The sequence below is a fragment of the Natator depressus genome, chromosome 1, assembly GCF_965152275.1.
Source record: "Natator depressus isolate rNatDep1 chromosome 1, rNatDep2.hap1, whole genome shotgun sequence".
Classification (NCBI taxonomy): Eukaryota; Metazoa; Chordata; order Testudines; family Cheloniidae; genus Natator; species Natator depressus.
The window spans coordinates 218,089,176-218,115,914 of NC_134234.1; the positions used below are offsets into that span (position 1 = coordinate 218,089,176).

General features: G+C 43.7%; 1 protein-coding gene across 2 annotated transcripts in view; it reads left to right on the forward strand.

The window, feature by feature from the left end:
• The window catches only part of KCNA5 (potassium voltage-gated channel subfamily A member 5), a 30,026-nt gene extending 17,837 nt beyond the window's left edge, over nt 1-12,189 (forward strand). For both annotated transcript variants that reach the window (XM_074935809.1, XM_074935821.1), the window contains 2 exons: nt 8,276-8,407; nt 10,668-12,189. The gene's annotated coding sequence lies outside the window, so the exon portion shown is untranslated. The remainder of the gene's footprint in view (nt 1-8,275; nt 8,408-10,667) is intronic.
• The last annotated feature ends 14,550 nt before the right edge of the window (nt 12,190-26,739 follow it).

Genomic DNA, 26,739 nt, shown 5'->3' on the forward strand with positions numbered 1-26,739 from the left:
CTCCCAGATTTTTATTGTCATTTATGATAACTCTGGGTATTCGTAATATCCATATAAATAGCCAATCCCTTTTTGAATCTGGTTAAGTTCTTGGCCTTAACTACTTCTGGTGGCAGTGAGTTCCACAGCTTAGTTCCCCGTTGTGTGAAAAAGTATTTCCTTTTACTGATTTCAAGTTTCCCACCTCTTATTTTGATTGAATGTCCCCTTGTTCTTGCGTTATAAACAGGGATAGCGGAAGCTTCCAATCTACCTTATCTATACAATTCATTATTTTATAGACTTTTATCATGTATTCCCTTATTCATCTCCTTTCTAAAATAAACAATCCCAGTCTTTTCATTCTCTTTTCATATAACAATATTTCTAGGCCTGTGATAATTCTCATTGTCTTTCTCTGAATCCCCTCTAGGTCTGCAGTATTCTTTTTGACATGGAGTGACTGGTGCTGCACACAGTACCCAGATGACGCTGCAGCATTGATTTGTACAATGGCATCATAATATTTTTTTTAATTATTTTCCATCTCATTCCTTATGTATCCTAACATCTTGGTTGCTTTTCTGAGTGCAGCTGCACATAGAGCAGAGCTCTTCATTGAGCTGTTTACAGTGATGCCCCAAATCCCTTTCTTGAGTGGATACAGTTAATTTAGAACCCTTAAAATGTAAGAATGGTTTAATTTTTTCCCCCTGAAATATTCACTGGCCATTGCCCATCATGTTGTCCATTCCACTAACTTGTTTAGGTTTCTCTGAAGTTCCTTATAGTCCTTTCTGGTCCTAAATAACTTTGGGCCTTCTGCAAATTTAATTGCCTCACTATTCACCCCCTTTTCCAGATCATTATAAATGTTTTAAACAACATGAGACCTAGTACAGAAGCTCGAAGCACCCCACTACTAGCCTTTTGCCCTGATGAAAACTGATGATTTATTCTCAAGTCTGCAATAGTGAAAGTTATTGGTATTGGTCCACCCAACCACAACACCCACCCAATCTGAATGTACCCTTCTGAAAACATATTCAGATGTTACAGTAACAAATTACTGGGAGGTTATTGAAAAGGAAGCCCTTGAATACAAAATGGTATTTTTCAGTCTCCTAACAATGTGTTATTTTCACCATTGTGCATGTGTTTTCAAATTTTAGGAGGCAAAAGTAAGGTTGGTAAGTGGTGTTTATCGGGTGGATGGTGAGTGATGAGGGATTATAAAGCCATGAGGAACTGACTGGACACGTTAACTTTTCATTGCCATGTATTCTAATTATTGTATTTTTTAAGAAATGCAGAAGTTGTATGGCAAAAGTGTAATGTTGTAGTTTGGCTGTTCACCGGACTACAATGAAACATACTTTTAACCTAACAAATTTTGTTTGTGTGGTATATTGGAAACTGGCTAAAAATGACTAGCTCTCATTTTAAATGTGAGCCATTTCCTAGATCTGCTTGCAGGAATGAGGGCTCTTACCAAAGCCATGTGATCTGGGTCATCTTAGTCAGTCAGCAGACAAGTCAGTCTGGAAAAAGCCAGCTTAAAGCAAGGTGGGGTCAGCTGTACCTCACTGCCTTAGGGACCTACCTGCTTTTCTCTCTCTCTCTCAATCTTCTTGGGTTCTTATGAGTTCTTGTTCTGAATTCTGTGAAATAAAGTAGTGTTATATTGCAGTCTTCCAGCAAGTGTATTTATGTTTTTATCTAACTTTTCTGGGGCTTGGTCTACACTTGAAAAATGTAGGCTGGCAGAATTACCTCACTCAGGGGTTTGAAAAATCCACAGCAAGATGAATGCAGCAAGGTAAACAGAAAAATGCTTTCACTGATCTCGCTAACATCGCTAGGGGAGGTGGTGTTCCTGCACTGCTGGAAAAAACCCTTCTGTCCGTGTAGGCGGTGTTACACTACCAGGTTATGCCAGCATAGCTACAGTACCATAGCTATGCAAGTATAGTCCCTGTGGTGTAGACATACCCTATGTGTATGATGAGAACATAACAGTTTGTTTATGAATGACACCGTTTTTTGAACAAGCACCAATAATTTCAATCAAGTTGGTTATAAAGTCTCCAGAAGAGGAATCTAGCTCTGACAGACTTTAAGAGGCTCATCAGAGTGGAGGTACCTTCCTGTAGTCCCCACTGTCCCAAACTCCGTCTTTGTGGAGGGGCAATTGTTAATTGCATGGTGAAGGACACCACACTTTGTGTTGACAGGATCAGTATTATTTTGCTTGGGTAATCCCTGCACATTCTGAGAGGGTGATGCTCCAGTTCTCCTTCCTGATTCACAGAGAGAGTACCTTCACCATGGAGTTTCCTCAGGACCAGGGAGAGGGACAGATGATGTCACAGAGCTATTACTCCCATCTTTCCTTGTATGCCAGGTCAGATCTACTCAGTCTAGTTCTCTCCCATGCTTGGAAGTGAAAGGGATAATCTAACCCTAACAAATTTGAACAGCTAACACCTGCAGGTTAGTTGTGAGTCTCTGTATGGAAAATAGTGGGCCCAGTCCTGATTCCATGGAAGTCTCTGGGACTTCGCTATTGACTTCATGGAGTTGAGGACTAGGTTCAATATTGTTACATTTTATAAAGAACACCTGTAAAACACTTGTCAGTGACTTTATGATATTGAATGCAACAGAATGAAATCAGACTCTTGTACCTTTCTGAGGGATGCACTGTACAATCCTAAATATCAACATCAGGTTTCAGTGATATATATGATGACTTACTCTTTCAATGGAAACCTGTAATAAGAAAGACTGTTGGCTTCCTCTCTGTAACTGATCTTACTTAAATTCCAGCAAGATAACCAACTAGTTCATGTATGCATCCAATGAAGGGACTGTAGCTCATGAAAGCTTATGCTCTAATAAATGTGTTAGTCTCTAAGGTGCCACAAGTACTCCTTTTATTTTTATGGATACAGACTCACACGGCTGCTACTCTGAAAATAGTTCATTCAGGGTCAGATTAAATATAAACGTGGCCTAAATCAGCCAAAAAATGCAGAATCCCACATTTGCTCATGGATTTTTGAGGGCAGATAGTCAGGGAAAACACACATAATATCTCCTGGAAAAGAAAATTCCAGCTCCAGAAAATTGAGCTCTCTTAATTGGAGGCCTCGACACAACATGGAGAAAACATAAAATCTCAAAAGTCAAGGGACATGTCTGATGCGGATAAAGGAGGAGAATAAAGTGGCAGTGCTAATTTCTTATGGGATTCCTTTCCTTCAACTGTCACACCAGCTAAATTACTATACCAAAATGGTATCACTTTATATTGGGGAAGATTTCTGCCCCTTTAAAGGGCCTATTCTGTTCTATTAAGTCTCTAACCCTGCTCCTATTACTGTACCTTCCAATGATGCATTCAGCAAAGCGACTAGTGTCTCTACATACTTCTTATTGAAATGTTTTTCTTCAGTGCATCTCAAGCCAAGCCAACATTTATATTCTAGTGTGGTCCTTCATGTACCATGAAGTTGCCATTGTGTGGTACATGGAAGTCAAGTGACTTGGTCAAAGTCAGCCAATGAGAGATAGCAACTGAGAGGGTTAGGAGTCCAGACCCCCTAGGTGCCCGTTTCTTTGCCTTAACATCTAAATTAGGTCGATTTTATAGAAGTTGGTTTTTAGAATTCAATTTCATACAGTCAATTGCATATGTCCATACTAAGCGCATTAAGTTGGCGGAGTGTCCTCACTACCATGGCTAGCATCGACTTACAGAGCGGTGCACTGTGGGTAACTATCCCACAGTTCCCCCAGTCTCTGCTGCCCATTGGAATTCTGGATTAAGTTCCCATTGCCTGATGGGGCAAAAACATTATCGCGGGTGGTTTTGGGTACATGTCCTCAGGCCCCCCTCCCTCCCTCTGTGAAAGCAACGGCAGACAATCGTTTCGTGCCTTTTTTCTGGGGTCCCGTCCGCCGGCCCCACTCAGCCCATTGCCTGTCTGGATGATTGGAACCCCAGGCAGACAGTGGGCTGAGCAGGGCCGGTGGACGGAGCCCCAGACCGGCTGCAGCCCAGTCCGCTGCTGGTCTGGGGCTCTGTCCACCGGCTCCTGCCAGCCGGCATCCCGGCCGTCAGCCCCGCTAAGCCTGCTGCCATGCTTGCGATACCACGGCAAGCATGGAGCCCGCTCAGCTCACCATCACCATATGTCTCCTGGGTGCTGCTGGCCTACAAGGTACGGCATTGCTACACAGCAGCAGCTCCTTGCCTTCGTGGCAGACCGTGCAGTAGGACTGATAGCCGTCGTACGTCTCCTGGGTGCTCCTGGCAGACCTCGGTGAGGTTGATCAGGGGCGCCTGGATGGACATGGCTATCCTCCTCTTAGAGCACCGAATAGGAGTGACTCCAGGTCATTCTCTTCTTTAAGTTTCGTCTCATGGAGATTCAGTCCTGCCTGGAATATCATGCGAGCTGGAGGCTTCTGCCTCAGGCTGCTCTGCCAGCCGGCAGCACCACACGGTCGCACCTACCCCAGCCTGCCCCTTGCTCCCATGGCTCATGAAGCCTGGACACTAGTAAGGAGCAGTTCAACTTGTGGAATGACAAATCCAGAATGAAGGATTGCACTCTATGGGCCACGTTAAGATTATTTCAGAGTCCTAGATAGCATTTAGTCCCTATAAAAGGCTTCATGAAAATTTCCCCCCGCCCCTAACAAAAATGTTAATTTATCAGAGCAGCTGAAAGGGTAAGGAACCCAGGACTATAACTTCGAGAGAGCTTCCATGTTATTTAACTCATAATTCAAAGTAAAATTTCACAGTGCGGTCTGTTCTAAGACTAAAAATGCAAGAGGGGAGTCAGAAAAAGGTGACCGTGATAACCACTACACTATGAAAACCCAACTTGAACGTATCCCTCGCGTGGTCCCTATTATACCTTATGTAACGTGTGGTTGTGTATTATTAATAGTTTGGTGTGTCACGGCGCTTCTCTTTTTTTTGCCCCAGACTTTGCTGAATGCACAGGACTGTTTTCTCTAGCTACAGAAGCTACCTCACGCAATGTCTATACCTATGGCCTTCCTGCTCACACAGCAGGCATGCCCCCGCCCAAGGCTGACACAGCGCGGAGCGCATGTGACACAGCGACCTGGCTCGGGCAGGATCGCTAGCGAGGCATGACACTTTTGCTGTTAAGCAAACACAGCAATTCTTTCCCGGCCTCTGCCACCGAATCCCTCATGCAGTAAGCCGTGCCCTATCAGTGCAGGAGGACTGCATGAGCTCGGAAAACATGTCATCGCGAGTGCATTTTTTTCGCCTTCTAATCTGTGATAACCTCAGGGACGGAGATGATAGGGGGAGCGTAGAAATATTCATGGGGGACTGCATGGTGCTGCTGAGTTCGCCATGCTGGCCAAACAGGAAATTAAATTCAAAAGTTCCCAGGGCTTTTCCTGTGTACCTGGCTAGTGCATCAGAGTTCAAAGTGCTGTCCAGAGTGGTCACAATGGAGCATTCTGGGATAGCTCCCGGAGGCCAATACCGTCGAATTGCGTCCAGACTACCCCAAAATCGACCCAGCAATGTCGGTTTCAGTGCTAATCCCCTCGTCAGGGAGGAGCACAGAAATTGATTTTAAGAGCCATTTAAGTCGACAAAAATGGCTTCGTTGTGTGGACGGGTGCAGGGTTAAATTGATCTAACGCTGCTAAATTCGACCTAAACTCGTAGTGTAGACCAGGGCTAAGAGACCGTCTTCCTAGTTACATCTTTCCTAGGCTGCCTATTTAAAGCCTCTTTTCAAACGAAAAAGACAAACCAGTTTGTAGATTAAGAAACATCTTTGGTATCAAAGCTAGGAGTGAGGGAGCTACCTATAGGTCTTGCTCTAAAATAGGACTTGTCCTTAAGGAACAAATTATTTTCAGGCCCTGATGACCCAGAATAATTTATTGTCAGGCCCTGATGGCTCAATGTCATTGCGCTTCCATTTGACTCAACAAAAGGGTCGGGGGGAATAGGAAGCTGATTATGGCTCCCTGATTCTCGATGACACTCTTGCACAGGTGAGAGCAACCTGGGGGCTGCTCTAACTGTTGCCAACTGGCTATGTTCCCTGATGGTCCATACATCAGCTGAGTCACAGATAAAGCACGGTGTATTTCACCCAACCTGCCTCCCTCTCGCTATGCTGGGGTTGAGTGGATGGGATGGGTCTAGCACAAGGCCTCAGTACACAGCTCTGACAGTGGAGAGTTCCCCCTTGCCAGGCAGATTCACAGCAGTGGCCAGACTGGCTGATTTCCAGCACCTTTGCACCTCTCAGATGGTGGGAAGAGGCTGGGGTGCTTGGGAGAATCTAGCAAGATATTGTCAGAGTCCCACTCAAATCAGACAGTTAGATGTCAGAATGACCTAGATAGGACGGTACTAGTTAAAGTCAAATGAGCTACAAGCTCAGGAAAAACGTAGGCTCAGGACAAGAGGCTAAAGCACAGGACAGGTGTTGCTGAACAGTGCCTCTGAGCAGGGTTTGACAAGCACAACCTGCTACTGATTTGATTCCGTAATACCAGGGTACTGGGATACTGTAGCTGGGATCGAACATTCACAGGTGCTGACAGCAGGATGTTGCACTGCTTTGAGAGCACTGCTTCTTCTTTGGCCCACTTTGATTCCCTTAGCTTTCCCACTAAAAAATCATCATTAAAATGGCAACAGGTTTCATTTCAGGTCAGTAACCACAGCCTCTTCAGGCTTCTGCTTCAGGGTTTCTACAGCTGGGAAAGATGGTGAGAGGCAATGGCATGACTGGTGTGCTAAGGACATGCTTCCACATTCAGGATGTCCTGCTATTTGGACTGAGGGAAGGCCCTGACATTTGAATCTGTGGAGTATGAGTAAGCCTTCGATCTTCCTTCCCTCTGCTGCACATCCACTCCCTTCCAGCCAGTTAGTCGTACTCTAGCTTTGGGCTGGGTGAGAGAGTAGAACAGAGGACACAACGGGTGACCTGAGGTAGCATCAGCATATAGAGCAGTAAAATGTCTCTGGCAGTGGCAGGCCACTTGGCACTGCTGTATGACTGTCTAGCTCACCATCAGCAGTGCACCTAGAAGAACCTGCTGAAAATTGAGCTGACAGGAGATTAAGCTTGCTACAAAGCTAATGGATCTGCAGAGAACATAATGTAACTTTCATGTGAGTGCATCATGCTTCGGCGTCTCCTTGGGAAGGTTTTGGGGGTGTCTGTAAGACCAGGCATGAAAGACTGAGGGAGAACGGAGGGCCAAGGGATCTGACTTGGAGTACTGGAGAGATGAAGAGCTAGATTGTGCCGTTAGGCACAGCCCTGCGTAAGGGTCAGCGCATGTGTGCGCAACCCCAGCAGCAGTGCAGGGGAGGAGTTGTAGATCAGAAAGTCCAAGTGCCTCTCTGTTCCCTCTTGCTGCATGGGCAAGTCATCTGCTACGGCCCCAGAACAGGGGCAGATTACTTCCTGTCCATACCAGCTCAGTTCCACAGGCTCACACAGAACGTGGAGTGGAGCCAAGGATTCTCCCTCTTCCTGCCCCTCTTTGCTCCCATCCGCACCCATTTGATTGCAGTGGGAGTAGTGGCCATATGGAGCTTGCTTTCCCATTTACATCCTAAGCAGCGATGTGGGTTGGAGGGAGGTTGGAGGGAAGGGTCCTATGCCCCACTGTAGCCACGAAAGGTTGGACCACAATCTGGTCCTAAGAGAGTAAGAGGTCATGGATTGAGAAGGAATGATCAGAACTTCACATGCTATTCCTGACCAGGTGGCATCACTGAATAAAGGCATTATAATATTTTCAGTTTGATTCCCCATCTCATTCCTTATGCATCCTAACATTGTGGTAGCTTTTTTTCTTAATGCAGCTGCCCACGGAGCACAGGTCTTCACTGAACTGTCTACACTGACACCCAGGTCACTGTCTTAAGTTGATACAGCAAATTTAGAACCTTGTAAGGTTTAGGAGTCATTTAAGTTTTTCCCTCCAACTTGCATTATTTTGCATTTATCCACACTGAACTTCATTTGCCCATCTCACAAGAGCCTTCATAAAGGCTTCTGAAATGTAGGTTATCCATGCGATGGTCTCTCTGTATTTGTATTATCTACCTGTCTTCGGTGTTTCTATCATCTAGGTTCCTAAGTGTCGACACTTATGTAATAAGCTAAATCAATGCCATATCCCCACTGAATGCTAAAAGCACTTTGCTAAACAGACTGCAGTAGCCACAGTAATTGTGATACACTTTTTTGTTCTCTAGAGTGACCTGGAGCAGAGACAGTGGTGCTGTTCTTGAGAAGGCTTCCCGGGGCATAGCAGTCCACAGCACACCCAATGAGACACAGTACTGGGATGGAAATTCCAGTCTGGGAAGGGTGTGAGTCATGAGTTGGTGAGTGAAAGAAACAGCAGGATAAAAATAACAGAACGAAGTATGATGCTGAATGTTAATCTGCTACGTTGCATTATCCTTGCTTGCATTACCCATAACAAAATAATATGTAGTGTGCACTGCAGTGCATAACACAGATTGTTGTATACTCTTCTGAAAGTGTATGGTTTAGGATGCTGGATTGGCTATGCCTTTAATTCCTCTTTTTAGGACTGATTGAAAATTATTAATCACATTTTTCAATGAAAAATGCCTTTTCAAACAGTGTGGACATTTCTGTATAAAATTTTTGCATCATTCAACATTTCCAGATTTTGGACAAAACAATTTAAAATTAAAAATTTTCATTTCAATTTGAACTGAGTAGAATCAAAATGATTTTTTTTTTGTTTTCCTTTTTTTGTTTCCTTCCTCCATCTTTTCTATCCCCTTTCCAGGAGTAAATAGATAGAGAGGAGGAAAAAGCCTCAAAATTGAAACATTTTCATTTTGCTTCTATTTGATGTGAATCAATATGAAAACGTGTTCTTCTGGATTAGTTTGAAAATCTGTGTGTTTGTTTTGAAGTGTTTCATCAGAATATTTCTGGGGAAAATTTCAAATGCAGAGTGGAATTTTCAGTAGTACTCACTAGGGTGGCCAACTTTGGTTGGACGAATTCCTGGAGATTTCATCACATGGCATAATCTTTAATTAAAGATTAATCTTTAATTCCTGGAGATTCCAGGAGAATCCTGGAGGCCTGGCAACCCTCACACTCACCATTGGCTTAAGTCTTCCTGGGGTCAACGTTAGGCCACTGCTAAACATTTCTGAAATCCCAAACAAAGTCTCTGAAATTGAAAAATGATTAAATCAGATTTTACCAAACATCTCTGAGACCTTTTCTGCACTGAAGCTTATCCAGATATTTGAACTTTGAAAAGGCACCCAAGGTGATTCTCAAATTTTCCACCCAAGTTTATGTTTATGTTCCATCCAAGATAAACACCTGTAGGAAAGTTAAAGGTCACTGCATATAGGCAGTAAGAGCCAGATTTTAAAAGGTGTTTAGGTGCCTGACTCCCAATGGAATCATTGGGAGTTAGAGACCAGATCGGATTTTGAGAGAGGAGTTAGGCCAGCACTGAGCGATATTGAAAATCGACCCTTTGCTTGAAAATATCCCCAAAATATTCTGTACTTTTGATTAAATCAGTGGGAGTTAGGTGCCTAAAAATCTGTCCCTAGGTGCCTTACACCCATTGATTTCAATGGGAGTTAGATGTCTGGGTACTTATCTACATCTTTTGGAGTCTAAATACCTTTGTAAATCTGGTCCTTAGGACTGAGCTAAATCTCATTGAAGTTAATGGAAAAACTCCCATAGACCTGAATGGACTTTGGATCAAGTCCTTATGCCGTATTGCCATTTTTGGTTGGGAAGGGTAGATGCCATTCCCTGCCCTGAAAGGACAATGGGGTCTCAGCAACGGGAACGTCATGGGGATTTGCTCCCCAGAGCCTCATGGGAAGGATTGATGGAGGTCTGTTAGGGTTTAGTCAGGCATCTAGGCCCTGCTCCTGCACCATTAAAGTCAATGGGTGCTTTGTCTTTGACTGCAGTGAGCACAGGTTCACACCCATAGACATCTTTGCAGGCTACCGCATAGACAGCTCTTAGCATTGCAGGGAAAAAACGTATCTTCATTTTTTCAAGTGGGAAAAGGGATCTATTTTATTCTAGTCATTTCAAGTCATTTCAAAACCCACTAAAGTGTATTTTACTTCAACTTTCTTAACATCATTTGCCTTTGGGCTCTGATGGGAGTGTGGAAAACAAAACATAGAAGACTTGCAAAAGTGAGAGGCTAGTGAAAACAGGAGTTTATAACGCAAGACTATGTGTATTCTTATCCATCACATTCTCTAACTGTGAATGCCGTAATCACCATTCACAATGCTACATTATTCAAAATGTAAATTACTTGTCTTTGTAAATATTCTCCTCCTCCTCCCCTCCGCTTAGGTGCCTCATGGGGCAGGGCACTTACCCTGCCTCTGAGAGATGCTGAAGTTTAGCCAGGTGAGAATCCCCCTTGTCTTGCAAACACTGATGCATGTGCTCAAAGTGAAGCACGTGTGTATTTGTATTTGCAAGGTCGGGGTTTGTGAGCAAAATATTTTTCTTCCTTTCAGATCTTGTTACAAATGGCTTATGTGATTCCACTAAGATGAAACCATCTTGAATAATCCTTTATATTTCTATTTTCTCTTTCAGAGGCTGCTTGAGAAGCTATTTAGGGCATCTTTTTTATAATGTTTTTAACTGATCTTGTGTTGCTTTTTTAATTTATACTTACACCTACGTAGCTCGTCATTTTTTTGTATATTACGTATTTTTATTTCAAAATTTGTAAAAAAAATTTTTTTAATGTATATTTATGCAAGAAAAAGGAAGTCATTGTAATTGTGATTTGACATCTTTGGCAACAAATTTTATTCGCTACTCAGTGGCCACTGTTTTGGTTAAGACACCATTTCATTAATCATATCTGTAAACCCAATAGGGTGCTGAAGGTAACTCCCTGGGAGAGGACATTTATGGTCCAAATTTTCAGAAAGGGAGGTTGGAGGTAGGAAAATACACAACTGCCCTTGAAGTCAATGGAAATCTGTCCACTGTAAATGGTCATTTGGCCAAGCTAACTGGTGATTTGCATATGCAAATACCTGATTTGCAGAGGTAGCTGTATTAGTTGCATGCACGAATGTAAGCATGTAATTGAGCATACAGTCCTGCAAGTGGATCTACCTACTTTTCTGAAAATGTTACACTTACGAGTGTAGGGGAGAAAAGTAATTTCTTTCTTCTGTGAAATCTGTCTATGCAACTGTACTGAACTAGAAGAATTGTCCAAAAGGAAAGTCAGGAATGATTTCCTGAGGCACTGATACATTACTGGTTTGCTCTAAAAAGTTAGGAAAATAATGGAACATTGTAATCTGTGTGTCTGCCACTCCTGATCTAAGCCATATGTCTGTGTTTGGTATGTATCCTGAAGGCTGTACCTGCAGTTGCTTGGTAGAGGACTGGCTGCCTTTCTCCTGGTGTCACGCTGCAGTAAAAGGACATTGGGAAGAAATTCAGAGATTGGAACTGACACAGGTAGCCAGATTCCTTTGCTCCCTGTTCCCATACCTTCTTGGGATATGAAATTCTATCAAAAGCCTTTCCCTTGCATACATTGCTTTGGAGTTGCCCAACTTCTTCTCCGCCGTCCCCCCACCCCCCTCACATGGATGTGTTCCCATCGGTTGGATTCCACAATTTGGATGTTTAGGAATTTGTTCTTTTGGGGGTTCTCTTACAGAGAAACTGTTCTGCATTCAGAGCCCAGTTTTGAACTCGTTCTCAAACACAGTGAAACACATCAGTGACTCTGCTGTTTTGGATTTTGTATGGAAATATGTGAATGATTGATTCTAATTCTTTGCTTTCCTTCCACTAGTGCTGTTCTTTGTCAAAGTCTCTCATAGTTTAGGGAGATTATTAAAGTACCATTTATTTCTGTCTTTTTTGACATTCATTTTCTTTTATTTATTTTGTATTTTTAAGATGTGAAGTCTCTGGGGTTAATATTTCAAATCTTAGCATCAAAGTGCTGTGCATACGGGTCTAGTACACACCTGAAGGTTAGTCTTTGTTTTTGTGTGGCTTTGACTTGAACACTTTTCCATTTCTCTGTTAATATTGGTATTTGGGAAATGTGCACTGCCTGTATTCTTTCTGCCTTTTGCCCCGTCCCTTAATTCAATAAAAAAATGTTTTCCTCAAAACTATGTTATTTATATAGTACAGAAAGTCTTTGTAGGTGTGCATTGGATATATCTGGCATACATAGGAGATCTTCTGATGTGGGGTTTGAGAGGGTGGAACTATACCAGTGAAGGGGTAAATTAATCCCTGCAATAACTACACCATATTGCTTACATTGAGAAGATTTTTTTTTCAAAAACATCTATTTCCTAAAACATTGCACACCATGGGTTAGAATCAGAGCTTGTATAAGCAGATGCAAATCAATGGAGTTTCACCCATTTACACCAGGTCTAATTTGGCTTCATGTGTATATCATGTGTTATTCCAGCTCAGTGGTGAATCTATGACTACAATAAATCCTTTGTCCTGCTCATGAGGGTGTACATGCCTTTTAAGGATCTTAAGAGGAAACTTTTGGGGGTAGTATTACACCACAGCCTCCCTGAGAAGAGAAGGATGGTCCAGTGGTTAGGGCTGTTGCCTGCAAATTGGAAGATTTGGCTTCAATTTTGCCTCTGCTGTAGGCTTCTTGTGTGACCATGGGCAAGTCACTCTGTGACTAAGCTCCCATCTGTAAAATGGGGACAATAGTAGTTCTCTAGCTAACAGAGATGTCTTGAGGAAAAAGACATTAAAGATTGTGAGGTGATCAGATGCTACAGTAATGGCATCCATATAAATACCTAAGATACACAGAGGACACCAGCAGGGTATTAACCAGACACAGCTGCTTTAAATTAGAAGCAGAGAACTCTCTTGTTACTATGGGATGAAGAAAGACAGCTGTGTGTATCCCAACTGCTGCTCAAGCTGAGCAGGTGGGTTCTGTTCCTCAGTTTAAAGGAGTGATACACAGCAGGAGATGAACTATAACAGAAGGTACAAGAAAGGTTTCCTAGGATGGATGACTCTTAAAAGCTTGGGTGAGTACAATGTTTTTCTTCTATGAACCCTGTGTTGCTTTTTGAATTGAATATACTCGTATGTGGTACTGGAAAAAGGCTGGTTCACCTGTTTCAGACCCTTTGAGCCATTTGCCTAAGCTGGTGTAAATTAACATTGCTCTTTTCACATTATGGGGGCTCGGTTAATTGACACTATCTGAGGATCTGGCCATTTATTGTTTAGTTGAAGTGTGTTGCCATAAAACCCAGCCTCCAACAGGGGATTTTCTCTGTTTGAAATAAAATGAATGTTGTGACCTGAGGTGCTATTGATCAGACACAAGCCTTTAGACCCTCACAGTCTGAAAAACAAAGAGCTCCTCAAATAACACTAACTTTCCTTTCCATGAGAAACTGCTACTGTGACTTTCAGCACTGCTCTTTCTTGTGTGTAGGGTCAGAAGTCCTGATCATGCAGCATACTTAATTTTATACATGTGAATAATCCCAGCTGATGTGAATGAGACTATTTATTTGCATACACAGATGTCTGCAGGTAGAGGCCTTTTAATTAGCATTTTTAAAAACATTGTCAAATAGAGTTTGATCTCGGTGTGAATCTTTAAAAAAAACTCTCAGAAGAAGGACATGAAACACTCCAATGTCTCTTCTGCTTTATGGAGATTCAGCTTCTCTTGTCAACTCTATTAGATCACTAGCAGGAGAAACTCAAGGCCACTATTACTGCTGCAATATTCCTTTGGGGCCTGATGCAAAGCCTATGGCAGTCCATTGGCATTTTTCCACTGACATCAATGGGTTTTGGTTCAGGCTCTTGCTGCCACACACGAGTTCATTAAACCAGGATATTTATGAACCATTCTCAAAATTAGAGATGCTTTTCATCCTTGCCCACGTCAGACTTTGTATCAAGTCAATGACTGTTTATAATAATCTAACTCTGTCAATTTAAAAGTGTCCATTAAAAGAAAACTCTTGCTGGAGTTCCCCTGAGAACTTTTCCACTCAGTTCCTCTAGAACTCTATCTTGTCAGTCAGCTTTCTTTATTTGGCATGCCCCGCCCTAAGAGGGTGTGCCCCACAGTTTGGGGACCACTGCCCTAGGCTGTGGTAAGAGCTGCCCAGGGAGCCTGGGCAGCTGTGGGGAGACCTGGCCCTGCACCTGCCTTGGGCAGGGGACAGGAGTGCTTGAGAGTAGTCCCCAGCCCTTTTCGCTGCTCCCCAGAGTGCACTACACAGGGCAGATGGAGGGTCCAGGGTTCCCCACAGTGGTACAGGCTCCCCGGGCAGCTTTTACCATGACCCAGCTTGTGGCCAGATCAGGGGGCAGGGCCTTGGGGGGGTTAGGGGAGGAGCAGAGGTGTAGCCTCATGGCAGGGGTGAGGGATGTGGGGGGTTCAAATGTTCTTTGTGCCCAGGGCTCCAATATATCTTAATCTGTCTCTGCCTGTATGGCCACTGCTTGACTCCCATTGAGTTTTGGACATGGAGTATATACACCTCTAGCAATGTCCAATAAGTAGTATGATGCATCCACAGAAGCAAGTAGTTGGGGCAGTGTAGTTTAGTTAGAATTAGCATTAAATTAGTTTGGATTAACTCATTTCTACATTGTCATTTTTCCTTTCTAACTGATCATAATTATTAGAGGGTGGAAAGCCATTCTGGCTTCCCCATGTGCTGGTTCCTCTTAGCAAACTGCTATTATCAGTCACAGCTACTCACTTCTCTTGATTCCTTTTATATTTCCTCTATTCTGATGCATGCTCTGAGCACAGCTGCCACCTCTTGAGCAATCCAAAGAGAGAACACTTTTCTTCATAATTAATTTACTACTGTAACTTCTGTAGAATCCTGACAAATGCATGCAACTGTATAATATTATTCTATTAAAACCAAGGACTTTCTACCCCTTATAGATTTCATAAAGAAATCAAAGCACACGCTGGATACAAATCCCAAACTAGAGCTGAATCCAACGTACTTTGAATCCCTTATGGCAATGATTGGTTCCAGCATACTTCAGAGGACAACAAGAAAAACACCTACTTCTGAGCAGCTGCAAATTGAGCAGTGTAGAGTCTGTAGACTGCAGTAATAGAAATGTCAGTCCTCCTATGTTCACTGCTCCTGTGTTGAGATTGAAATTATGGGGGTATTACAAGTCAGGATCAAACAGCATCATTCATAGGGCTGGGTAGGAAGTGAGTTTTCCTATCCACAGAGAATTTGTGAGATTTCAAAAATCTTCCCCCTCCCAAATTGGGATGAAAAATTGAAATCTCAGATTTTCATGAATGAAAATTTCACCCTCCCCTGAAAAACAATAACCAGATTGGTTCTACTTTTGATTTTAATATCTTCTACTTTTTTTTTTTGCTATAATTAACTTAATTTTTAAAACAAAAATATCAGTTTGACCCAAAAATCTGAAGTTTGTTTTTAAAATGTCAGAATGAGGCTTGTTAACTTTTTTAGGGGCAGGGAAGGGGGGGAATAACAGGAAATTCATTGAAACCGACCCTTTCTTGTGATCCGTTTTGGTTTTGACATATTGTCATTTCCATATGAGAAAATACTTTGTCAGTAAATTCCCAACCAGCTCTAATCAGTCATTCTGTGGGTGGGCTCAAAGGCTGGAAAATCAGGGGGTGATGCAGGATGGGAATGGGGTATATGGGCAGAGCTGTGTAGCATCCTAGAGTCTGAATAGTAGGGGATGCTGTAGGTCAGAAATAATGCGCCCTGGCAGAGCTACGTGTGGTGCCAGGGCTTGAATATCAGGGGATGTTTCCATTTGGGATTAGAATCCACAGGCCTGTGTATGTTTGTGGCAAGGGAAACTTGCACAGCTCATACCCACAATGTGCCTGGCTAAAATCACTGCCAACTCCATCTATTGAACACTAATTCGTTTTTTTTTTTTTAAGAAGGGAAGATGAGCAAAAGGAACATCAATTTCTAACAGATGGGACTAGAGTAGGGCAGCTGCAGGTGTACAGTACATTACACACAGCATTCAAAGGTATGTAGAAGCCTTGAGTCAGGTAACTGTATTTTTCCATGGTCACACCACAAATCCTGTTACTCTCTTCTGCCCATTTGAAAAACTGGGGGGATTCAGGGGAATGCTAATAGGATCTGGGTGTTGGGCAAACAAACAAACAACTTGGTGCTGTCCATGTGAGACAGGTGAACACATTCCTGTAAGGTCATCATTTGTTTTACATTCTGGGTTGAAATCCTCTGTAAACAAGATTACAGAACAGGCATGTAGAAAACAAAACGATAGAAAAGACAGGAGTAAACAAGATTAGTAGGCCAAATGGTGCCGCTAAGCACATTATCCATGCTGCAGGGGATGTACAGCTGGGGCAGGCCTGGAGGAGCTCTGCCTATGCAGGCAGAATACACTGGGGTGTAGAGCTCAGGAGAAGAACACACATTAGTGTTGCCAGTTCTCTCAGATCTATTGCAAGTCTTGCGATAGCTGGTGTGTGGGTTCTGTTTTTCTTAAAGCCCCAGCAGCTCCTGAAATCCTGTGATTATGAGAGAATCTCAGCTTTCAGATAACAACAACAACAAGCACATTAGCTCTCAAACCTGTAGAAAAGCATAAATCCTAATGGCTCAAAACCAGAGGTCAAATAAAGAGAACCCCCAAATTATTATTATTTTTTTAAATATCATGACATTTAAGCCAACTTCCTGTGTGTGTGGGTGGAGGCAGGGAGGCAGACTGGCTCATGAAGGTTTATTTTCTGGTGTTTTTAATGCTTGATGTTTCCAATGTTGTTTGTGTGGGCCCGATTCTGTCACCCTTACTCAGAACAGCTAGTCCCATTGAAATCAACAAGGTTATTTTCAGGGTAAGGAACTATTCTCTATGAGTAAGGGTGGCAGAATTAGGCTATATAAACTGTAGTGAGCGCCACACCCTCCTGGTTGCTAGCAGAAGGCAGAGCCCTGCACACGCTATCCAGTTGGGTTGGGAGACACTCTTTACAGCACTGGCACAGTCACAGCAGTCCATCTCCTTTCTCCGGGTGTTCATGGATAGATAGCAGCAGCAAGTCCTCCTTGGCCCTGTGTGGATGCACAAAAGTGGAGGAAGTTGCCCTCCTCAAGCATTGTGCAAAAAGAATCCACGTTTGGCTCAGATGGGGAAAAGGTGATGAGTTTTAATGTTACCCTCCTATTCCTGAAAAGAGAGGGCCCAATTCTGCAATCCTCACTTGGCCTGAGTAGCACTCACTTGTGACTGACTAGTGCTCTTAAAGTCACTTGGTGTACTCCCTCCCCAGTCCTGTGTGGCCAGCCAGCTCTGCTGGTCCGCACATGGAAGCGAAGGAGACGGCCATGGCCCACCTCTCTTCACAAACTTTTCAGTGAGTTGCTTCTGAGGATGAGCAACTTGATAGCAGCGCCTCACTCGCTATTCATGTGGCCTCTAATTTAATGCTTACTAGGTCCAGATATAAGGCTGGCTTAGGTATGGCACAGAAGGTGTTAACTATGAATGGGTTTTGAAGTTAGAGACCCATGTTAGTGCTTTTCACAATAGAAGTGGCATATTCTGGACCTAAACCTGACAAAGCTTGCAATCGGAAGGTAAATCCAGTGTGCAGGGATCCTCCTGTGTGGTAAAAGTTGGTGTAGTGGCTTTTCTAGCATACATGCCCCATTCCACTGGCCAGGGAAAGGAGGCACTGTCGGGACATCCCTAAGCTCAGCTGAGTTTATAGGGACTGTTTGGGGCTGTCTGTAGCCAGTGTAACTCAGAGCTGCCTTTTAATGTGTAAATAGATTTGAGTTTTTAAAACTGAGGGGGGGGAAAAGTGAATTTCCCAGTGCAAGCGCTTTCTTCTGCACTGAAATCTGTCCTAACCATTTCCATGCAGAGACAGAATACTGGAGTATGCATGATCTTTCTTTATCTCCCTCCATTAAAAACAGTGTATGCTCCAGCAGTTAGTAAAACATGAATCGCTACTTCCCATATTGCTTTTTAAAGGACAGCTGGGTCACTGTTTTTGTGCTTTGTCATTTCTAGAATAGCTCTCCAGCCTGAGAAGTGGTTTCAGAAATCTTCCTGTTCCATGAAACATCAGGCTTAGTTCTGCTTTTAGTCTCACTGGTTTAACTGAGGAGTAATTCCAGTGAGGTCAATAGAAAACTAGCATAAGGGAGAGCAGAATCAGACTGACAGACTTTGTGGGCTGGCAGGGTAGCAGTCACAAGAGGGATATCTATAGCTAAAATCCATTTACTAAATGTATCAAAGGCATCATTCCTCCTCTGTGTGGAGGTTATGGATCTGTAGGAAGGATATCTAGCACATGGGATTATTTTAAACAAGAGAATACATTGGGAAAACAAGGATGTGAAATGACCCCCCGAGGAACTGGCCTCTGACACCTAAAAGGTTTTGAAATGACCTAAACGGGTTTGAAACATGGCCAGATAAAGATGCTTGCTTTTGATATTGTGATATAGTCTCACACTACCATTGCAGCTGAAATGAACACAACTACTCATAAGAGGAAAGAGAGCTGAGTTAATTTCTGTAGATATAGTCATTTGATATCTATCCTGTCTAGGATGCTCACCTCTTCTTCTCGTGCTGAACAATCCTTGTTCCCTGAATGCTGCCAAACCTGGGCAAACAGCCCCAAAAAGCATCTGAGGAAAAAAGACCCCACCAATTCACTTTAGCCCCTCTCATTTTCTCTTTGAAAACATTTATGTGACTCAAATTGTGTGGAAAGCATAAAGGTTGTGACAACGGACCCCCATTAGGCTCTGCACTGGAAAGGTTTGTGTGACTATCTTGAAAGGTCTTGGAGGATTTAGGAGTCCTCCAGTCAGAATGGAGATACCATGTGACTTAGGTGCCTGGTCATGTAACATGGATAGTGAATTACAACTAGTAGCTACTCTTAACAACAGTAACACGTAGTGTATCACTCAGTAACTTTAGGCTGAAATAGGTCTGTATCAATCACTCAACAAATGTTACAAGTCGCAACAAATTGGTAAAAATCCAAATATAATAATTCACAAAAAATCAAGTAAAGTTTCTTGATTCAATTGTTGGCTGGAACAAATTCTCTTCTGTCTGCTCACAGGTCCCTTATAACTTTCTTTCCTTTCTCTACTATTCCGGCAGAGATTCAAACAACTTATACTATCAAAGCTTTTAATTCACATTAAAAACATTGCTGCATATCAGCTATTCCAACCCTCACAGTGTCATGTTCTCCATCTCATACAGGGCACACCTGAGCCTTCTTGGCAATGCCTGACTGTGCAGGTAGAGAATTCCCAGGCTTGGCACCAGTCCTGTGGGAACTACTGTGTTGCTTAGTGTTTACATGGTTTTCTCTGTACTTTTGCTACTATTTCAAGCACAGTAAAAACTGCTTTGCTCCTTATTGAAATTTGCTAAGTAAATACAGAGTAACCAGCAAATACAACTAGATAGCGAGGACCAAATTTTCTGACACAGGCCTCCGTTTCTTTAGCATCCAGAATGCGGGTGCAATCTGATGCCCAGTGTTTAGTGCAGGAGTTCTCAAGACCAACGTTTTGGTGTCCTCAGAGTGCGGCTACCAACTCTAGCCAACACAGATACATGTCCAAATCATTGTAATGTATTTAATTGCTAGCTAGTAAGTCTGTTAGGGAAAAGTAACATTAACAAACATACAAGTGTCACTTTTCACAGCAGACTTACTCAGCCCTGCCAAGCCTGGGTTAAGCCCTGGATGGGGGGTTGGGGGAAGCAGCAGGGGTCTGGAGCCTGAAGCCCTGTGGCCAGAGCCTGCCACCCCACCACTCCAGGGCTGAAGCCCAAAGCCTGAGCCCTACTGCCCCTAGGAAGGTGGGGAATTCACTGGCTGCCAGCTCCTACAGCATTGTGCCCCAGATGTCTCCAGAGGGGGGGCACATCCCAACTCCTGCTGGCCGCCCCAGCAATCAACACCAAGGCTTTGCACCCAGGAACAACGGGGGTGGAGGGGGCTGCTACTTTGCCCCACCCCCAATCACATCCCAGGAGGCTGTGGCCACAAGAAAAGCCCCTGGTGTCCACATGTGGCCTGTCAAGGTTCCTTCCCCACTCTGAACGCTAGGGTACAGATGTGGGGACCTGCATGAAAACCTCCTAAGCTTATCTTTACCAGTTTAGGTCAAAACTTCCCCAAGGTACAAAATATTCCACCCTTTGTCCTTGGATTGGCCGCTACCACCACCAAACAAATACTGGTTACCGGGGAAGAGCTGTTTGGAAACATCTTTCCCCCCAAATACTTCCCAAAACCTTGCACCCCACTTCCTGGACAAGGTTTGGTAAAAAGCCTCACCAATTTGCATAGGTGACCACAGACCCAAACCCTTGGATCTGAGAACAATGAAAAAGCATTCAGTTTTCTTACAAGAAGACTTTTAATAGAAATAGAAGTAAAGAAATCCCCTCTGTAAAATCAGGATGGTAGATACCTTACAGGGTAATTAGATTCAAAACATAGAGAATCCTTCTAGGCAAAACCTTAAGTTACAAAAAAGATACACAGACAGAAATAGTTATTCTATTCAGCACAATTCTTTTCTCAGCCATTTAAAGAAATCATAATCTAACACATACCTAGCTAGATTACTTACTAGAAGTTCTAAGCCTCCATTCCTGGTCTATCCCCAACAAAAGCAGCAGGCAGGTAGAGACCCTTTGTTTCTCTCCCTCCTCCCAGCTTTTGAAAGTATCTTGTCTCCTCATTGGTCATTTTGGTCAGGTGCCAGCGAGGTTACCTTTAGCTTCTTAACCCTTTACAGGTGAGAGGAGTTTTCCTCTGGCCAGGAGGGATTTTAAAGGGGTTTACCCTTCCCTTTATATTTATGACATGGCCACAGTGGCTACACTGGAGAAATGCTGGGTTAGTGTCACTTAGAGATCTACATAAAAATGGAGGCCAGTGTCTGAAAATCAGCCCCTCAAAAACAGTGGGATAAGTCCTTCAGTTCATAGTTGGGCAAAACTTTCACTAACTTCAATTAGGGTTTCATTGAATAAATACTGCAGGATTTGACTCCTTGCTGGAGAAATCAGCAGCAGTCCTGCATTCAAATAAAGACTTTTTTACAGGAACACACCACAGAGCATTTCCAAATACCTTAATAGATGTAATTTGTCCCCCTTATCTGTGTTCCTCATATAATCTAATATCTGATAGTCTGTTGCATCAAATCCAAACAAATAAGAGACAATGGAAAAAGAGAAGGGACACATATGAAGTGAGCTGTAGCTCACGAAAGCTTATGCTCAAATAAATTGGTTAGTCTTTAAGGTGCCACAAGTACTCCTTTTCTTTTTTTGATAATGGTTAATGACATTTTAAAACTAGATGTAAAGCAGCCTAACCACAAATATGTATGCAAAAGTGCAACTTATCTATGTTACAGTTTTCCAAATCTGTCTGAATGAATTTCTGGTGTTTAACTGGTGAGATTGAATATCTTCTCACACTGAGCCCAATTTTTACCTCCGTTTTACTGGGGGTCAATCCTGAGTAACTCCAGTGAAGTCCATGTAGCTTCTAAGGATTTACACCAGTACAAATGAGAAAACATCTGGTCTTCATGGAGATCCCCTTAGGTCCAGATTCCAAGCATAGGAACCAGCCTTGGTGCTGCTCCACCTGTAAAAGACAGAGCTCAGTCTCTAAAGTGTCTTTTCTTTCATTTGTTGGGTGGTCTGGTGATGACTCTACCGGTTACAGTTCCAAACACGTATGGGGTAGGCACAAGTGCAGACCTCTTCAGGATCCTCTTTATTCTTATGAGCTATAGCTTGTCTGTTTCCCAAATGCCATTAGGAGTTAAAAACAACAAGTCCTCTCTGCAGTTATGAAGACTCTGGGCTAAGAAGTTGGGATGGATGTGTAGTGGGAAAGGAGGAAGGAATGCCCTTCTAGGCCATGGAGAAACTGCAGAGCTATGCTGTAGCGGCCACGTCAGTCAAGCTGAAGCAGCATTTTATAGCTGTAATGTACACACTCCTCTGCCCAAGGGAGTGAGTCCCAGAGGATCTGCATAGTCAGATCAGCAAATTGCTGGATTAGATTAGATAGAATCTCTTGACTGACTGCTAAATGAAGAGATTAAAAGTGTCTACAGGAATGTGAAGCATATAAACACTTGGGAGAAAAGGATTTTTCGGGGCTGTACAGCAGGGTACATAAACAAGTAATGGGATAACTTTTTTTTTTAAGGACAACTTCGGCCCAGTAGAAAGAACCAGTTTGGAATGGGGTGATGTATTTCACTCTGGAAGTCTCCCAAAGGGAGTGGGGAAAGCCCCATCATTCACATTTTAAAAGATGACTGGTCAAAGTACCTTGGGAGGGAGAAAACCCTGGAACAGCACTGCAGGGGATGAATTACAGCAGGTGACCGAAGAAGCCTCTTCTATCTGTAACCTGGGTGATTCTAATAGCCAAGGAATGGTCTGACCACGTGTGCCTCTGACAGGTTGTGACAGCACATTGCCACAAATACCACTAGACTGAAGCCCTGGCTCTGCTGTGAATCAGAGGTCACCTGCTTAACCAATTGCAGTACCTGAGATCCACGCCTACTTGTGTAATTCTATGGTCCTCGTCACTGTAATATCTGAACGTGCATGGGGGGGCAGGTTAAGGGGAGGAGAAACAATCTCCCACTGAAATACTGACTTGTTCCAATCATGCTCCTCTTATGAACACTCCCTTGCACAAGACTCCCGCTAAATGAGGCACTGCTGCACATAGGTATGCACTATAATTAGAGCTGGGTTTTTTTCATCCTGTGAAAATTTTCAAGATTTTCAAAACTGTTTGAACAGGACAAAACTGTGACCTTTCAAACTTTTTCACTAAAAGCGAGCAAGAGAATAATCTATAGCCCAGTGGTTAGAGTACTCACCTGAGATGTGGATCCCCCCCGCTCCAAGTCCCTGAATCAGGTAGAGCAAGGAGTTGAGCCTGGGTGTCCCACTTCCTGGGTGAGTGTCCTGCCCACTGGGTATTCTGGGGTGGGTCTCTGTCTCTAGTTTTAACCAGAAATTCCACCTGGGATTTTTCCCTATGAAAGTCTAGCTGAAACTGGTACAATCCCACAACCCCCCCCCCCCGTTTTGACAAATCAACAGTCCAACAAAAAACAGGTGAGTCATTACATTCCCAATCAGCCCTAATTGTGATAGCAAAGAGGAAAAAAAATCTTGTTTTTTTTTCACTAGATTTGTGTGCAATCAGAACTTGGTATGAACTGGAGAACACACCGAACTTTCTCACTCTACATTTATTGTTCCACTGTAGTTCATCAATATCCTTTACAGTCATGGGATGGAATGAACACCCTCTGGTGGTTGGGTGTTTTTACTTGAAAAAAATGGAGTGGTGTTATAATATTGTTTGCATAGTCTAATGGTTCATATACCTGGCTTGTGGCTTGAAGGTTGCAAGTTCAAACCTTGTGGGGTGGTGTTACACATTCTGTAACATATATCTATTTTAATCTAGATTACTGTACTCATCACATTGCTGCATTAATTATCTTTGCCTTTGGACACATTGGGTCAGATCCTCCCTTAAGGGTACATCTACACTGCAGCTGGGAGGTGTAACTTTTAGCTTGGGTAGCTAGCACAGAATCGAGCTAGTGCATTAAAAATAGCAGTGTAGCTGCAAGTGCTATGCCTGAGGGCATTCTTCCCCCCCAAAATAAAAAATTCTGTGCACAATATTTTAAAATTCTGCACATTTTATTTGTCAAATAAATGTGGAGGCTCCAGCATGGCATTGGGGCGCACAAGCCACTGGCTGCACAAAGGTGAGAGATCAGTGAGCACCTCCACCCCTGCCCCCTGGGACATGGACTCAGTGGTGAGGCTGCATCCAACCCTGACACAGCACAAGGACAGGGCCTGCCCCAGAAAAACCACAGGGGCCTGTCCCTCTGGGCCAGGTGCACCAGGTGTGGGAGGCAGGCTCAGCAAGGCAGGATCCAAGTGTGGATGGGCTTAGTGTTGGGGGGGAATCCAGGTGTGGGCTGAGAGGGTTCTTTGTGGGGCAATCTGGGTGTGGGCGGCTCAGTGGGGGATCCAGGTGTGGGGGGGGATGTGTGTGCGCACACTGGCCTGTTGGGGTAAGGGGGGTCTGGGTGCAACGATAATGGGACTCTGCAGGGGGGTCCCAATGAAGGTGGCTGGGCCTCAGCGGGGATGCAGGGTCTGGATGTTGCTGGGGGGGGGATAGAACTCAGGTGTGGGAACTGGGTGTGGGAGGTTCTGGGGGCATCCAGATGCTGGGGGAGTGGGGCTCAGTGGGGTGGTGATCCAGGTGGGGCTGGTCATTGGGGCTGTGCAGGGGGAGTGGGACTCAGGGCTCGGTGGGAGGGTCCGGGTATGAGGGGGGTCTGGATGCATGGGGGTTGGGCAGATGGGGGAGCAGCTCCCTGTACAGAGATCTCTCCCCCTCCCCCCATGCAGCTGAAGAGCAATGGGTGCAGGAAGTGTGTGGGGGGGAAGAGTTTGCAGAGCTTCCTACAGTTGGGGGAGAAATCTGGGGGTGGGTCTGACCCAGACCAGGATGCCGTGCAAGGGAAGAAGAAGTCCAGTCCTGCCCAGCCTGGACTAGCAACCGAGCCTGGCGCAAAATAAGAGCCACTAGCCCAGTCTTCCCCAGTCCTGGCCCCTGTCCCACAGTGATTTACCTCTTTGCCAGCTGCCCTGGGCACCCAAAACATACTGCTGGAGAGGGTCGCATGACCACTCTTGTGGTTTCCCTTTGCTTCCCAACCAGAAAGTCATTTTTCTACAGGTAAGCAAATAAATCTGCAGGGGACATAAATTCTGCACATGCACAGTGGTGCAGAATTCTCTAAGGTGTAATGTGCATTGGGATGGGCTAGCTGCCCAAGTGCAGTCGTGCCCAAGATCCTAGGCATGTACTCGGGCAGCTAGCCCATGCTGCTGCGGCCACACTGCTATTTTTGACGTTAGCTCAAGCAGAGCTAACGTGTATGTCAACTTGAGCTAGAAATTGCACTGCCCAGCTTCAGTGTAGGTGTAATTACGATGTAAATTAGAGCATCTCCACAGAGTTCAATGGAGCCCCACTGATCTACACCACCTGAGAATGTGACCCATTATTACTCCTAGAACAGCATACCCAAATAAAACTGAACCCGGGAACAAATGTAAGATCCTCTCCTCAACACCTCGCTTGGAAATAAGACTTGGACTTTATCTAGGATGTCATGACTGTCTAAGTGCTCCCAGTCATAAAGGGATATACTTTCAAAAGGGCCTCTACTGGGCCTTCATGTGTGTGATGAGCACATACAGGGTTGCTCATACACATGTGCCTCATTTATGAGGTATAGGTGTCTGCTCACACACTCTGAAAACTCTAATCCTAGTGCATGTGCTTTTAAGAGTAACACCTGGGCTGGAGCAATTGTTTGACTCTTAAAGGGATTCATCCTGGCGGTGGAGCATACTCAGGTGTTTGCACCTGACAAGTGTGAGTGCATGTACATGTACATGCAGGTGCAAAAGTGGCAGCCTGGCCTCTGTAGACTTACCCAAAGGAGAGGACTCCAACGAGGGAGGGAGAGGCAGGCAGGCAAGCCATTAGCAGAAACAAAATAAATCCTAGAATGGATTGTAGTAACAGTCTGTCAGGAGAAAAGTGACAGTCAGTGAATTAATCTCTAAATTCAGGGGCTAAGACTGATGTAGCTTTATCTTTTTGACGTGAGATGGGCAGATTTTTATCAGCTTATTCTTTCCCCCAGTTAGTCCTAGACTGCAAGTATCTGTGTCTTTTAACTAGAGTCTGCTGATAATCTCTCAAGGGGAAAAAGTGGTGTTCAGACAGTGGTAGTTTCCTTTTCTTCATTGCCTGGAGTAGATCAACTACCATGTTATCTAGGGCTTTATCATGGGTTCATCTGTAAGATATGACCAAAAAAGGTCTGATCCAAGCATGCTTTGGGCTGCCCTGTTACTAACATAGAGATCGTATAAGCAAGAGATTAGAAATGAAGCCAGCAGCCCACTAATATTCAGGTACTGAGATTTCTTCATTAGATGGGCTGCATCACAGCTGATTTGCCTTAGGACATATACACTGTGCTACGTTTTTGTCCTGAATCAACTTTAATCTTGAAATTTCTCACAGCAGAAACTCTGAAATTATTCTATTTGGAAACATTAAAATGAACTTACTGAAATGGCCAATTTAATATTTAACATAATATAATATTTTCTATGTTTAATATTTTTATCATTATAACAAGAGAGTTACCATGCAACACTCTAATTAGATTTCAATTGTTCCAAATTTTTTCCATCTACCATTTTGACAAAATTGATATGAAACATTTCCATCAGAAAATGCTGTTTTGTTGAAACTGAAAACTTTTCAACCTGGTCTCATCCTGTCAACCCCTCTCCTCCTCTTTGTATTTGCATAGACTCACATTTGCAATCATATTAACATCCTTGGGGAAACTCTAGTGGCTGCTTAGAGTGGAAAAAAATTATATTCACTTCTTTTAATTCAATCTACCATGGAAGATGAGCT